This window comes from Quercus suber, unplaced genomic scaffold, assembly GCF_002906115.3.
Source record: "Quercus suber isolate HL8 unplaced genomic scaffold, Cork oak 2.0 scaffold_89, whole genome shotgun sequence".
NCBI lineage: Eukaryota > Viridiplantae > Streptophyta > Magnoliopsida > Fagales > Fagaceae > Quercus > Quercus suber.
The window spans coordinates 902,271-909,097 of NW_027069554.1; positions in this window are offsets into that span (position 1 = coordinate 902,271).

Consider the following 6,827-nt stretch of genomic DNA (forward strand, 5'->3'; position numbering starts at 1 on the left):
GACTGGGGTTACATCACTGAAGGGAATTGTTGTTGCTCTCAAGACGCGCTTGACACTTCAACTCTTCATTATGTTTCATTAGCTTCTGCTCATTAGCGATTAGAGCTTGGATCTGTTGTGCCATTACCATCGGATCTAGGGGTGCTGTCGTAGCTGATTCCATCAGTCTTAAGGAGCTTTATCGATAGAGATACTATGACTTGTCGAAAGTTTCCCATAGATGGCACCAAACTAATGAAGCTCAGAATCAACCTCGTCAGTATGCTCTTCGTTAATGCCAATGGATAAGCTTTGGTACCTATTGAGAAAATAAGAGAGAGAAATAAAGGACACTGGGGTGGTGCCAATCAAATACCCTCCGATGCTTAAGTTAGATAAACTCTAGTATATGCTCTGTAATCGAATGTCTCTACCTAAGCTAGTTGGCTTTATATAGCCTAGCCTTGAGTTAATGCGTTTGCCCATTGCAACTAAGTGATTTATGACATTGATGGCAATGAAGTCCCTCAATGAATAGGGGTTTGTAATGCCCAGACGGCTCATTAAGGCCATTGTAATGGCTCTCTTGCTGTTTCCCCATTATTAAAAGGTTTAATGGAGTTTATTTGTCTTTAATGTGTCTATTTCTATCTTTTTCACTAACGGGCTGAATGTGCTTACAGTCCGATGGACAATTATTTACTCACATTTGTCAGTAATGACCAAATTTTTAAAACATTTCAAAAAATCTCGAAAATCGTGGAGTAAGTTGATATTTAAATTTTTCCTTGAATTTTATTTTATTTTATTTTTTGGATAGGTGTTTTTCCTTGAATTGATAGGATTTCTTTGTTCCACGTGGTTCAGTATTATCTTTGTGATAATCTTATCTTTATCTATAGCTACTAAATGCTTTTCATATTAGTTTTTTTTTTTCCCCAGCATGGGCAAAATAAATGCAAGAAGTTTCAAATCTTCTGAACAAAAAATTCCAAAGTTCATAGATCTTGCGCGTCCACAAAGATATTGCCACGAAAAATGTAACACATTAGCTGTCAACTTAATGAAAAAGATATGAGTTCGGAGGCCAAAAAGAGTTGTTTTTGACATCAACTTTCATCGCTTTGCGTCAACAAAATAATTCACGTTTTTAGCAAAAATATATTATTATTTGATAAATGATATGTCTACAATATTTTTATAACATTTTTATAACAAATCTTAAGTGATAAGTTATTACTGGTTGTTATTATTAAGACAAAAAAGTAATCTTAATATAAAGTTCAAATTTCAATAAAAAACAACTAATTACTTATAATTTGTTGTGAAAATTTTGTAGCCGGTAAAAGATTTAATGGAGTTTATTTGTCTTTGATGTGTCTGTTTCCGTCTTTCCAACTAATGGTCAAAATGTGCTTATCGTCATCTGATGGACAACTATTTACTCACATAACCAAAATTTTAAAACATTTTAAAAAATTTCGAAAATCGTGGAATAGGTTGGTATTTACGTTTTTCCTTGAATTTTATTTTATTTTATTTTTTGGATAGGTGTTTTTCCTTGAATTGATAGGATTTCTTTGTTCCACGTGGTTCAGTATCATCTTTGTGATAATCTTATCTTTATCTATAGCTACTAATTGCTTTTCATATTAGGTTTTTTTTTTTTTCTTTTTGCCCCCAGCATGGGCAAAATATATGCAAGAAGTTTGAGATCTTCTGAACAAAAAATTCCAAGTTCATAGATCTTGTCCGTCCACAAAGATATTGCCACGAAAAATGTAGTATATTAGCTGTCAACTTAATGAAAAAGATATTAGTTCTGACTTCTGAGGCCAAAAAGAGTTGCTTTTGACATCAGCTTTCATCACTTGCGTCAACAAAATAATTCACGTTTTTAGCGACAACTCTCTTATTATTTTGCGTCGAAGTCATTTTTATTGTAGCGTCGGTTAATCTTTGCAGTTTGCAATTTAAGCGTAAGGAATTCGCTTGGGAGTGCGCATAGAATAGCCGCAAGAAAACAAAAGGTTCCAGCTTCCAATAATGAAAACTGTGTAAGATAAGTTGGGGGACGAAATGGATAACTAACCATAAAATCCTAACAATATAATTAGTTGTCAACGTTTTCAAACTATATTTTTTTTTAGCATCTCGAGTTTTAAAAACTCGATTTTGGCACATAACTCGAGTCTTTGAGACTCGATTTTTATAGCCTAATCATATTTGATGTGACATATTTTTCCACGTGGCGACCACATAGAAATTGAGTTTCTTAGACTCGATTTCTAACACAAAAAAAAATTAAAAAATATTCTAAGTCTATGCACTGAAATACCCAAAAACAAATTTCAAAAACTTCAAACGCATCATTCTCAATCCAAATTCAGATCAGAGGGAGAGAACGAGAAAGAGCTCAGAGGGAGAGACAGAGAAAGAGCTCAGAGGGAGAGAGCCTCACCAGCCAGGTGCTGGGCGGCGCGCGGCCGGGCTCGTGCGCGGCCTGGGCCTCCGCGCGGCCGCTTTTTTCCAATTTCTAAATCCATCAATAGTGAATATATTTTGTCCCACAACCCCATTTGGATTATGAAAGATAAAGCAGGGTAGACAATAAACTGCATCTTTTGTAGGAGAGTATTCAAGCTATGTTGAATAATATTCAGACCAATAAGTTTGAAAGCTACAATTATGTTTTCCACTTTTTTTGTATATATCTAGACAAGGTTGGTGCGGACTATTTTGTATGTATCGGCATTTTTTGGAATTGAGGAATGAATATTTTCTAGAATTGGAACATCGGAATTTTTTGAAATTGGGGGATGAATATTTTCTTGAATTGGAACATTGACTTTTGAAGAATTTGAATCTTTTCCTTTGAAAAAATCAAATATTGTACTTGATTTTCTCATGATCTACAAATAAAATAAGATTTATATATATTAGTTATAGCTTATAGCATTATGTGTTACCACTTAGCAATATGGGCAAGTGACAATTTTATTTTGATAAATTTGTGTCACATTTTTATTATATTATGTATTTACTTTTATCTCTTTATCTTTGTCTTTTTATATTTTTATCTTTGTCTTTTACTCTCTTTTTTTCTCTTTATCTCTGTCAGACTGCCACCCATTACCCCAAACACACTATTACCCCCAGTCTCCCACTACTAATTTATAATGTATTAACCAATTTTTTTGGCATCTCTCTCTGCTACCTATTCACTAATATTGGCCCACTACCAACAAACAACAACTAGTCAAAGTGTCAAATCTTTATATATAGATAATTATTATAACTATATATAAATCATAGCTCATATCTCACTTTCTTAACTTAGACACTCCCACTCAGTAACTGCAAGAGTCTGAGATAGATAGAGACTCCCAAGTCCCAAACAGTCAAACATAATCACATATTCAAATTAAATTCACAAATCAAAGATTCACAATCATCCTCATTCTTCAGGAGAAGAAAAAAAAAAAAAAAAAACAAAAACAAAAACAAAAAAAAAAACACTACAATCAAAAATTCACAAACAATGTATGGTCTATGGATTCACAAACAGTGTATGGTCTAGAGAGACAAATATCATATCAATTAGGGCTGTCCAAATCAACCCGCCACCCGCCCACCTACCCAGAACCACCCGATCCGACTGGTCTGGCAGTTGGACTCGGGTCCTGACTTCAAAAACCTGCCGCGGTGGATTGAGTGGCGGTTTTCTTCTGCAAAACCCGAGCCACCCGACCTGACCGATGTTATCTACAAACCCGGCCAACTCCGGCGAGATCAAGCTTAGATTCGAGGAGATCTAGCGAGATCTCGACCATATTTGGTAAGATCGAGCTTAGATTCGAGGAGATCCGGAGATATAAAGCTTAGATTTGAGGAGATCCAGCGAGATCAAGCTTAGATTCAAGGAGATCCAGCGATTTTTTCTAGAATCTGGCGAGTTTTTCTAGAAATCGGCAAATTTTCTAGATTCCGGCAAAATTTTTTTTTTTTTTTTTTTTCAGATTTCAATGCTTTCTTTATTCCGACGACCCGACCGGCCGACCGACGCTCATCCTCACCCGAAACCGACTCGAACGATTTTTTGATAGGTCGAGTCTGGTTTCTTTCATCCTTCCACCTGACGCCGGTGAGTCCAGTCCAAGTTGGGTCCAAACTCGACCCGTGGATAGCCTCAATATCAATGTTAGGTTTTAAAGTTTAAGGACAGAAAAAATACTTGAAAGTGCATATTGGTATTTCTGGATGGAGGCTAGAGGATGCAACGGCTGGAGGTAGTGGTGGGATAGGCAGATCAAGCTTCCGGAAACACTGAGGACTGTGGCATCACGTGGGTCAGTGGGCAAGCTACAGTAGCAGGGACGTGATAGGGATCTGTGGCAACAGCGTGGGTCAACACTCACAACTCTCTCCACTCCGGTGACTATGAGAGTGAGTTCAGTCTCTCCATCTCTATATCTCTCGGTGTCTCTCTCTTCTTCTTCTTCTTTTCTTTTTTTTTTTTTTTTTTAACCTACTATCTAATTCTGAGATCGTTTGTTACTTTGTAAAAGCCTAGGTCAATTTTTTTTTTTTTTTAGTAACCTAAGATTGTTTTTACTTTTGGGTTGGGCTAGGCTCTAGGTGATGCGAACTGGGGGAGGGGGGGTGCTACAACGATTAGGGCTAGGGGGGCAGTAAGGGTGGGCTGGGTTTGGGTAGTTTATTACCTTTTTTTTTTTTTTTTTTTTAACCAGGGGGGCCAGGCCCCTACTGAGTCCACCCTAAATGTGGGTGATTTTAAGGTTGATTGAACAAAATTTTGCATTTTGGACATTTTGCATAAACTTATACAAGTGCTCAACATAAGTGAAAAAAGCTGCTAGGTTCCTATCAAGACAACGAGACATAGGAAGAAATATAAGATAGCTTTTACTTTTTAGAGAGAATCCTGCTTATAATTAGGAAAAATTGTGACGTCAGAAAATGAAAGAGACTAGCATTTTCCTTGCCTTAGAGAGCTTTCAAAAAAGACAGGATCCTTACATTTACACTATGTTTGGATTGGCCGAAGAGAAAAGGATTGAAGGAAAGAAAGAGATTTTCATTGTTTGGTTTCAAGGGTGCAAAGGAAATCTGAGAGAATTAAGAGAAAAGGTTTCTCGTGGGCCACAAATTTTTGTCTACCCAATTGGCCAGAAGAGTAATGAAAGCTGAATAAGACAATTGTTGGTTAACTAATTTCAATAATAGTATGGGATAATTTACAAGTTACTGCGCGTGCCACATATATTTTTAATCAAGATGGGCCTGGATTTGGCCCACAACTAATTTGTATAGTGGGTATAGAGTTTCCTACTATGGGTGGTCCTTGCCGGCAACTCTTTACGCATCTAGTTTAGATTAACTCCTCTCTTCCCTCTCCCAATACTCTCGTTACTATTGGTGTTTATACTCATTTTTCTCAGTTTTCTCTCCCCAAAAAAATACCGATCCCCACTTCTCCCATAATCCTCCTATTTATAGCCATAGATTAGTGGAGGTGTTATGATTACTCCCCCTTACTAGTGCGAATGGTGGTCCAATTTCATCATCTCTAAGTGGGCATTCCGTCAGGAAAGGTGGTAGTGGCATTGGAACTGATTCCCACCTCCAAAAGCCCGCTCGGCAGCAATATTCTTGAAGGCACTACCGGGTAGTCGAGTATAGGGTATCTCCGAGCAATGATACCCCCGACTAGGTTAAAGACGATCGAGGAGGGGGGGGGGCTTGCTTTGAGTATCCGAGACAGTGCAGTCTTATCTTGGGCCTTGAGGTGTTCGGATTGGTGCTAAAGGTCCAAAATGGGGACAAGGTCATATAATGTATCACGAAGCTTAGGCCCAAGGCCCGTAAGGCCTGGGGCCCAGCCCCATACAGATATGATTTTTTATTTTCAAGGACTTAGGTAGGCGCAACTAAAAGTTAAGGATCAAAACGATAATTGACCCAAAATGTAGGGGCCAAAAGTAAATTTTCACATTTCTTGTTTTAAAGGAATTAATAGGTAATAATTAGAAGGAATCGATGGAGGTTAGAGGATGAAACATTTTAATCATACCCTTCTAAGCTTTAGTTTTGCAAAATATGACCACCCCACACCCTTTGTGCGATGGTCACTCCACAAATATAAGTGCTTGTGAGATGTGGGGGGTAAGGGTCGGGGTTCAAGTCTTAAAGATAGAGCTTCATACACATAGATTAAGCTAGAATAAAATTTCTATCTTGTATAAAAATAATAATAATAATAATAATAAAAAGTTTTGCAAAATATGGCATATCATTATTATATGCATTGACAAAAGGACAAATGTTACTATTAAGTGCACTCATCAATTTTATAGGTCCAATTTTTATTATATATAATAAATAGGCGAATATTTTGTATTAAAGATCTATTTAATTTTATTAATTATTTATCTCCAATAAGATACAATCTTATCTTGTAGTGACGTCCACGGATCATTTAACGGCTTTCCGTCAACTCTTGACAAGTTCAAAGTTACCATTAATTATATTCAATACCACTATAAGAATATAATTGCACTCTAGGCCTTATCTATAAATTATTTCCCAAGACTTTATTATACATTCAACCCCTTCATTAAAATATTCGTAGTAATACAAAGTCATTAATATTGACTGCCACTTTGAAGGTTACTACATCTTAATCCTTGAGTACCCGGTTTAATCCTTTATGTTATTCATCATATATTTATGAAATCCAATTCCATAAATATATACTTTAGTAACTCTTTACTAAAGTGGTTGGGCCCAACACTCTGAATAACCAAACCCATTAAACTTATCTCAAG